This window comes from Lithobates pipiens, unplaced genomic scaffold (genome assembly GCF_037356315.1).
Source record: "Lithobates pipiens isolate NorthernLeopardFrog02 unplaced genomic scaffold, aLitPip1_a1.2 Scaffold_8, whole genome shotgun sequence".
Taxonomy (NCBI): domain Eukaryota; kingdom Metazoa; phylum Chordata; class Amphibia; order Anura; family Ranidae; genus Lithobates; species Lithobates pipiens.
In genome coordinates, this window is record NW_027507903.1 from 537,571,265 (window position 1) to 537,577,564 (window position 6,300).

Sequence of the window (6,300 nt, forward strand, 5' to 3'; positions counted from 1 at the left end):
CCCCTACTGGAGGTACCTCAGTTTTGTAGCAAAACAATATAAGTGTATTAGGAGAGGGGAGGGACCTCTTGTGTCCCGTGATGTACCTCAAAAGAAAAGGATTTTACAGGTAAGCTGTTATAAAAATCCTATTTTCTTTCTCGTACATCACGGGACACAGAGACTCAGTAATTACTGGTGGGATGTCCCAGAGCAATGCTATCTGAGGGGAGGGGAACCACACAACATAGGGTGTACTCAGACCTGAGGACCCTGTACCGCTGCCTGCAGTAAACTACGCCCAAAGGCAAAGTCCTCATGCCTTCTCACATCCACCTGATAAAATTTGGTGAATGTATGGATTGATGACCAGGTTGCAGCCTTGCAGATTTGAGCCATGGAGGCCTGGTGATGCACCGCCCACGAAGCACTAATAGCCCTAGTGGAGTGCACCTTGATCTGAAAAGGTGGAATCTTTTGCTTCAAACCATAAGCTTGAACAATTACTTGTCGAATCCATTTAGCAATGGTAGATTTTGATGCTGCCTGTCCTCTCTTAGGAATATGAAGTAAACATCAGTTTTGCGAACCTGAGCCGTCGCTTCCAGATAGGCTTTGACTGCTCTCACTACATCCAAAGAATGTAGTGACTTCTCTTCCGTAGAACAGGGATTTGGAAAAAAGGAAGGCAGAACAATATCTTGGTTTAGATGAAAACCTGAGACCACCTTCGGTAGAAAACTAGGATGAGGGCGTAACACCACTCTATCCTTGTGCATTATTAGATACGGTTCTTTACAAGAGAGGGACGCTAATTCTGATACTCTTCTGGCAGAAGAAATGGCCACCAGAAAAATTATTTCCTTGTAAAGCTGACAGAACCAAATTCAAATACCAAGGGTTCAGAGGCACCCCACTAACTGGAGGATTAAGGCGCGTTACCCCTTGTATAAAGCTTTGGACCAAAGAATGTGAAGCAAGTGGACGTTGAAACAGAACCGATAAGGCAGAGACTTGGCCCTTGATGGTACTCAAGGCCAGTTTCATCTCTAACCCATTTTGCAGAAATTCAAGGATTCTGCCTATGACATATTTTCTGGGGTGCTAACCCCTGGATTCACACCAGGAGACATATGCTTTCCAGACACTATGATAAATCATTCTGGAAGCTGGCTTTCTTGCATTAATCAAGGTAGATATCACAGGGCCCGAAAGCCCACGATTCTTCAGAATGTGGGTTTCAATAGCCAAACCATTAAATTTAGCGTTTGTAAGGTAGGATGCAATACCGGTCCCTGGGATAGCAGGTCTGGACAGAACGGTAGGGTCCAAGGAGAGCCTACCGCCATCTTCACTATTTCTGCATACCAAGCTCTTCTGGGCCATGCTGGGGCCACCAGAAGCACCGACTTCTTTTCCTGCCTGATCCTGCAAAAGGGAACGCATAAATCAGAGAGAACTGATGCCATGGAGTAACCAACGCATCTGTCCCACATGCAAGAGAATCCCTCATTCTTGACACAAAGTTGTCGACCTTGTTGTTGAACCTGGACGCAAAGAGATCCACATCCGGAACCCCCCATCTCTGGCATATGGCCAAAAAGACATTGGGGTGGAGAGACCATTCCCCTGACACTAATTGCTGGTGGCTAAAGTAGTCCGCCTGCCAGTTCTCTACCCCCGGAATGAAGACTGCCTATATGCATGGCACATGTCTTTCTGCTCAGATTAAGATCTGGTTTACTTCTTCCTGAGCTGCACGACCCTTGGTGCCCCCTTGATGATTGATATAAGCCACTGCTGTGGCATTGTCGGGCTGGATCCTGACAGGGCAACCCTGCAACTTGAGTGTCCAGGCTTTTAGGGCTAGATACGCCGCATGGATCTCCAGAATGTTGATGGGAAAGGCCCTCTCGGTCCTGGACCATCTCCCTTGGACAGTCGACTGTTCCAGGACTGCCCCCCAACCCGAAAGACTGGCATCTGTTGTTACCACTGTCCGGGTAACTGGTAAAGAGGATTTTCCTTTCCGCAGTTTTTTGGGTATCAACCACCAGCTGAGGCTCCGACGCGTTGTAGGGGACAGATGCATCGGAAAATCTAACGCCTGAACCTTCTTGTTCCAGGCCGATAGGATACTGCCTTGAATGAGACTGAGCGCAGGGAACTGCTTCGAATGAAGCCACCATCTTCCCCAACAACCTCATACAAAGACGAATAGAAGGACCCTTCTTTGCCCTGACTACCTGAATCAGTTCTCTTATAGCACTGATCTTCGCTTGGGGGTAGGAATACCCTCTGCTGGGCTGTATCTATGACCAGACCCAAATACTCTAGTCTTCTTACTGGTTTTAAAGAAGACTTCTCTAAGTTGAGGACCCAACCTAGGCGTTCCAGGTAGTTGATTGTGGTGACCAAATTTTGGTCCAGGCGGGCTACCGACCGGTCTATCAAGAGCAAAACGTCTAGGTATGCTATTATCGTTATACCTTGGGCCCTTAATCTGGCCAGAGGAGGGGCCAAGATCTTTGTAAACACTCGAGGTGCAGTAGCTAGCCCGAAAGGCAGAGCAACGAACTGAAAGTGGCGTTTTTCTACTTCGAAACGCAGGAACTTTTGATGAGCAGGGAAAATAGGTACATGCAGGTATGCATTCTTTTTCTCTGGGTCTCTGGGTACATTTGATCTGAGGAAACGATGAGAAGGGAATTCTCAGAATTCTAGTTTGTAACCTAGAGTTATTGTGGAGACCACCCATTTGTCCCGAAATTCCTCCTGCCAGAGCCCTGAGAGCTTTAGTAGTCTTCCCCCCACTTGAGTGAGCGGGGGCGCCCCTTCACAAGGAGGTCTTAGCGTTTTGTCTTGAAGACCTCCCTCAGGACTTCTTTTGTCCCTGGGGTTGACTCAGGTTTTAACCTTAGAGCCTGACGGAGGAGGCCCTTGTGACTGCCTGGAGGCTGATGCCCCTATCACTGGATAAAGCGCCCGTTTAAAGGAGGGACATTTACTCCTTTTCTTGACTGGTAAAAGGGTGCTTTTCCCACTAGAGATCCTTTGAATATAATTGTCCAAGTCCTCTCCAAACAGTTTTGCACCACGAAAGGGAAATCCCGCCAGGAGTTTCTTACATGGTTATTCGGCTGACCAATTTTTCAGTCACAAGATTCTGCGCATGTGTACCAATCCAAGCATAAGGCGAGAGGTCTGAAGGGTAGAATATCTGATAGCATCAACAGCAAAACATTTTTTAATAGGAATTCTATTTTCTTATCAGTTGGATCCCTAAGCATCTGAGCAGTCAACAGGACAAGGCAGGCTTTTATTTACGGAGGAAGTGGCAGCGTCAACTGCCAGTATACCCCACATCTTAGCAAATTTTTCCTCCATAGGATGTGTAGTATAGAAAACTTTTTAGGACGAAAAAAAAATGTTTATCTGGGTGATCCCACTAAGAATAGATAAGCCTTTCCAGCAAACCATGAACAGGAAAGGCATGTGCAGTTTGAGGAGGTTTCAGTGAACCCAGGGAAGAAGCGGGTTCTTTAACTGACTCAGATATGGGTAACTTAAACGTGGAATCATTTTTTTCCTCCCGATCCTCTGAGGGGGATTCCTTTCCTTTATCCCAGAGTTCCTTACTCTGAGGGTCCTGGGTGACAGAGGGGGGCCTAGTGCGTTTTCTTCCACTGAGTGAAGATGCGATTAAGGCCACTAATCTTTCCTCTAAACCATTTATGGTTGAGGAAAAAACCTCCTGTGTAATGTACACAGGGGCTGAAGTGCCAGAAGCAGCTGCAGCCCCTGACCCCGTCGGCTCTCCCTGGCCAGCCTCTCCGGGTCCTGCAGGGGGGGGAAGGTGCTGCAGTGGGGGGGTCCTCAGAGCCTGAAGGGGACCCCTTAGAGCCTCTATTCTTCGTAATTGTACCTCTTTCACCCATAGTGAAAAGCAACAAAAGGTAGAGGTACCACACAAAAAAAATGCATTGACTGCTGAGTCCTGTAGTTCAGCAACTGCCGCTGCTACTTAAGACTCAGTTTGGTGCCTAAGTAAATGCTGCCTGGGAATGCCTGTGTCTCCCACACTCACATGCGCCTGTCAGCTGTGTCCCTCCATAGGCTGTGTGCATCTGAAAAAGAGTGCACTTTAAAGCCTGTGTAGCCTAGTGCTCTGCCCCCCCCCCCCCCCCGCACTCGTTTTTAAAAACGAGCATTTCCCGCACGAGCAGAGGCTCTAACCCTGCTGGTAAGCATGGAGGGGAGGCTGGGACAGAGAAGAGGGAAGGGCTGGTGGATGTGAAGCCGCTGTAATGGCGGTGGCAAACGGGGCGGACGGTGGGGTATATTACCGCTTTCTGCCCAGGCCTGTCTCAGCCCCCTAATCCGTGGAGGGAGAATCCCAGAAGGAAAAAAAACCCTTAACTTCATCCTTCCTGGAGCATGGCTGGAGGAGCATAGAGCATGGACACCAAGCAGACAGATCAGGCATGAAAAGGTATGTGCTCTTGGCAGCCCCCGGTGGCGACTATAGGCATAGCATACATTTACTTAAAAGGCGAAAACCTACTAGAATTAGAAAAATTCTTGGAGTCTCCCTTACCTTATCCAGCTGCAGGGTCTGAATAACAGACCCAATCTTCACCTCTCACTGTGGGCTCCTTTAGGAAAAAACCTTCAGAGACTGGGGCCCCCTTGAATAGGGGGATCCGCAGTTCTGGGCTCATAAAGCACCCTGCCAGGAATATGGCTGAAAAAAATAAATACTGGATCCCAGGGTCCAGCTCTCTAAAAAGAGAAGTGTTACAGGTAAAGCCTCGTTTCTTTGGACATGAGGCCCGGGTACCATCCAATTCAGTCTGGAAAAGACACTTTGAATGGATCTGGTTGCATGGCTGGCCCCAGTAAGGATATTCCAGCGGAGCTCAGCACAGCACATCTTAACAGGTATCTCCAGTAGGAGGAGGGGTTATATGGGGGATTGAACTTCCTGTCTAGGGTGTGCCAGTGTCCAATCACCTAGTGATACCCTATAACCCACCAGTAATTACTGAGTCTCTGTGTCCCGTGATGTACGAGAAAGAAATTAACCGTATTCCTGCACAGGCAGTGCCTTGTGTTTTTACAATGCAAGGTTTTGTTTACCCAAATTTTAAATGTCAGAAATATATGGACAGACTTTACAAGAGCCCAGGTGCTGAAAAATGCAGATATGCTGCATTTTCCCACACCTCTCTGCTTCATTTATTGTTAACAGGGCACATTGAAATAAAAATCACTTTGTAAAAGCAAAGAATAAAATAAAACAAATTTGTACTTGTCCGTACAAAGATGCATATGCTTTACTGTGCACAGATCTTCCTTTAAAACCTGGGTTAAACTTACTGGTAACTATTTCCAGTGGTCTTCCAAGACAGCTCATGAGATTTGGGCCACCAGGACAGGAAACGCATTGCCAGAATAGGATTTAAAAGATAATAGAACCAAAAGAACAGAACTGAAAAATAAACAGAATACCATCATAACAAAAAACATGGCAGGAACTTGGCTGTCTTGGAAAACTACTGGAAATAGAGTTAACGGTAAGTAACTCCAGTTTTCCCCAGTCTTCCAGTACAGTCCATGAGAAAACTCAAACACATGCCTTTCTCTGCAGGCTCAGCTGCACTGGACTGTGGATGAATGGAAAGTGCTCTGTGCTGAATGGCTTCCTGTTCCTTCACAAACTGAAGCATAGTAAACAATTTACTATGCTTAAGTCATGAATGGACACAGTGAGCGAGTGTGTTCACTGTGTTCATTTAGAAAAAGAAGGGGGTCGGTAAATTACATATTTACTAGCCCATTGCCCTGTTCTCAATCCTGAAACATACCCAGCAGCAACCAGGGGGGAGAGGAGTGAAACCAGCAGCACTGCCGGGTGGGGATGGGGGAAGCCTGGACAGAAAGGGGAACCGGCACCATACATAGTGATTAGGGTGTGGTCAGGCACACCCCCTGCGCATGCCTATGTCCAAGACAGTGAACTCACTCACTCATCCATCTAATGACTCACTGTCATTAGATGGATTTCTGCAAAAGGTAGGCCGAACTGCAAGAATCCAAGGAGGAACACCTGTCAGGGAGTGAAGTAGTGTGAACCAAGCTTTCTTTGGCTATAATAAAACATAAATATGACGTAATGCTGGTGGCAGAGGGCAGTAAACCCAAATGATCTCAACTTATGAATTGAAAAAGACAGAGGAACATATACAAATGTGGTAATCTGTGCGTAAAAGTGTTCAACCAGTTCCCGACCAGCGCACGCCGATGTACGTCGGCAGAATG